The sequence below is a fragment of the Herpailurus yagouaroundi genome, unplaced genomic scaffold (assembly GCF_014898765.1).
Source record: "Herpailurus yagouaroundi ecotype Mexico unplaced genomic scaffold, PumYag 77, whole genome shotgun sequence".
NCBI classification, from domain to species: Eukaryota; Metazoa; Chordata; class Mammalia; order Carnivora; family Felidae; genus Herpailurus; species Herpailurus yagouaroundi.
In genome coordinates this window covers 28,977,620-28,980,866 of record NW_024412388.1, presented here as the reverse complement: position 1 = coordinate 28,980,866, position 3,247 = coordinate 28,977,620, and the positions used below count along the sequence as shown (strand labels likewise).

The window sequence follows — 3,247 nt, the reverse complement described above, 5'->3', positions numbered from 1 at the left end:
AGGGGGGCGGGGACGCGGGACGCCGCACGCAGGACGCGGCACGGGGCCCCCGCGGCGCCGACGTCTGCGGGACCGGAGCGCACAGCCCGCCGGCGTCCGGGAGGCGTGGGCCGAGCCAGGTGCGAGCGGACTCACCGGAGTGCGCACAGCGATGCGAGGGCCGGTACAGGTACAGCCACGCACGTTGAGACCTAAGAGCGCCCGACAAGTCCGCCCCGACCGACCGCGGGACAAGTCACGGTCGCGCTGAGTGAATCAGGTACACAGAGGTTGGTGTACACAGCGTTGGAGGTAGATCCATAATTGCAAAGACAGGCACCTTTCAGACTGAGACAGGGACAGTCAACAGGCACACCGTGACTGGAGCAGGTACACAGCGGTGGGGTCGTGGTGAGGACACTTAGCAGGATAGAAAAGTACAACCAGGAAGTACACAGTGACCGAGGCGGAAAACCAGGCAAAGAGGTACGTTTACACCAATCACCGTGTGAGCGGTCACAGAATAGTCTCTCACGGCTCACGGATGCCACCCACCCCCACCGTGAGAACGCTTTTAGGTTCCCAGGTCAACCAGTCATGGTCTCTTACTGGAGCACGGCACTTTCCACTATTAACCCATGGGCTTAGAGGAGGAAAACAGATTGCTATGCCTATTTTACCCTCGAGAAGTTCAGAAAAGGGCTAATTGCCCCATTTGGAAAGGATTGGAACTAGGAGCTCCCATTCCAGGGCCCCGGGTGTCATCTTTGTCACTTTCGAAATTACCAGTGACGTAGGGCAGTGGGGAGACTGGAGAGAGGATGGGGCCTGACACCTGCCCTCCAGTGTGTGTGTGTGTGTGTGTGTGTGTGTGTGTGTGTGTGTGAACAAAGGGAACACAGAACCCACAAGCTGGAGGACAAAGCCTCAGCAGTGCCACCAGCTTACTTTGAAGATGGGGAAACAGGCTTAGGGAGCCAAAGCACTCAAAACTGAGAGCTTACTGTGCCAATACTTTACTCACATTTTCTCTGCCCTACCAGAGAGGCCTGCATCCTAGAAGGTAGGTATTAGTGTTATACACAGAAAATTTTATTGTAGAAGACACCATGTGCAGTTTAACGGCTAATAATAATTACAATCAAGCATCCATGTGTTCGCTAGCTAATTTAAAAACTAGACCCCCCCCCCAAAAAAATAAATAAATAAAATAAAATAAAAACTAGACCCACACCAGTACCTTTGAGACCTTCCACATGCGTCCGGTGCAGCCTCCCTCCCATCCTGAAGGACCACTTTCCCGAATTTTTTTTTTTAATGTTTATTTATTTTTGAGACAGAGGGAGACAGAGCGTGAGTGGGGGAGGGCCAGAGAGAGAGGGAGACACAGGATCTGAAATAGGCTCCAGGCTCTGAGCTGTCAGCACAGAGCCCGATGTGGGGCTTGAACCCACGAACCGTGAGATTATGACCTGAGCCGAAGTCGAATGCTTAACCGACTGAGCCACCCAGGCGCCCTTCCTGAATTTTGCTTTAATTGTGCTAATTGTTTCCTTGGTTTTCTCTTAGTTCTGCCACCTTTGTATAAATCCCTAAATAATATATCGAGTTTTCCTTTTTTGTGTACAAATGGAATCATTCTGTGATTATGTGATTCCCCTCTTTCACACAGCATTGAAGTTGGTTTTTACGTAAGATTTTATTTTTTAAGTAATCTCTATACCCAACATGGGGCTCGAACCCACACCCTTGAGATCGAGAGTGTCATGCTCTACCCACTGAACCAGCCAGACACTCACAACATAGCATTTTTTTTTAACTTGTTGGAGAGAGAGTGCAAGTGGGGGAGAGGGGCAGAAGGGGAGAGAGAGAGAGAGAGAGGAGAGAGAGAGAATCTCAAGCAGGCTCAGTGTGGAGCCCAAGGCAGGACTCCATCCATCCCACCACTCTGGGATCATGACCTGAGCTGAAATCAAGAGTCGGACACACAACCAACTGAGACACCCAGGCGCCCCTAGCATTGTTTTTTGAATTTTTTTTTTTAACGTTTATTTATTTTTGAGACACAGAGAGACAGAGCATGAACGGGGGAGAGGCAGAGAGAGAGGGAGACACAGAATCGGAGGCAGGCTCCAGGCTCTGAGCCATCAGCCCAGAGCCGGACGCGGGGCTCGAACTCACGGACCACGAGATCGTGACCTGAGCTGAAGGCGGACGCTGAACCGACTGAGCCACCCAAGCGCCCCTAGCATTGTTTTTTAAAATACATTTCTGGGGGCGCCTGGGTGGCGCAGTCGGTTAAGTGTCCGGTTAAGCGTCCGACTTCGGTTCAGGTCATGATCTCACTGCTTGTGAGTTCAAGCCCCACGTCGGGCTCTGGGCTGTCAGGACTCTGTGCTGACGGCTTGGAGCCTGGAGCCTGCTTCAGATCCGGTGTCTCTGTCTTTCTCTGCGCCCCCCCCCCCAAAATAAATAAACATTAAAAAAAATACATTTCTATTGCCTATATACCTATGACTTATTTATTTTACGATTGAATAATATTCCATTTTAGGAATATACCACTAGTCGTTAATCCATTCTGTTATCGGATGTTATTTCTAGGATTCGTTATTTATTTGTTTATATAGCTGTTGCAGGGAGTGGGCTTTGGACATTGTTGTGCATGGCTTTAATGCACTTGCAGAGCTGAGGAAACAAAAAACTCAGAGATTCAGAGAAGACACGTCACTTGCCCAGGGTCACACAGCTCTCTTTGAGGCAGCGAGCCTCCAGTGCCTGCTGGTTTTAGGAGGCCACAGAAGACTCAGGGCCCAGGCGGAGGGAGTGTGCATTGGTACCCGGTCCCTGAAGCTGTTCCCCTGGGCTTGCCTGACCTTGCCTACCCAAGTCCCTGTTTTGTTGCCCATCAACTTTAAAGATCCCAAAGTGTTCCCTCCTATGCCCCCCATGCACAACCCCAGGGGCTGGCCACCAGCCAAGGAGAGAGGGAAGACAAGGCCACTGGGGCCCACAGCTGGTCTCAGCTGTTCCACTGAGCGTTGTGTATGCTGTGGCCCTAATCTTAATTTTTTTAATTAAAAACATTTTTTTAATGTGTTACTATGTTTTCTTTTTTATATACATTTTTTAATGTTTATTTATTTTTGGGAGGGAGGGAGGGAGAGAGAGAGAGAGAGAGATAGAGAGAGAGAGAGACAGAATCTGAAGCAGGCTCCAGGCTCTGAGCTGTCAGCACAGAGCCCGATATGGAGCTCGAACTCGTGAA

General features: G+C 50.3%; 1 non-coding gene across 1 annotated transcript; it reads right to left on the bottom strand.

Moving 5' to 3' along the window:
- Positions 1-1,699: 1,699 nt before the first annotated feature.
- On the bottom strand, positions 1,700-1,772 carry TRNAE-CUC (transfer RNA glutamic acid (anticodon CUC)). Its single transcript has one exon. It is a non-coding gene; the product is annotated as a tRNA-Glu (tRNA).
- Positions 1,773-3,247: the final 1,475 nt, after the last annotated feature.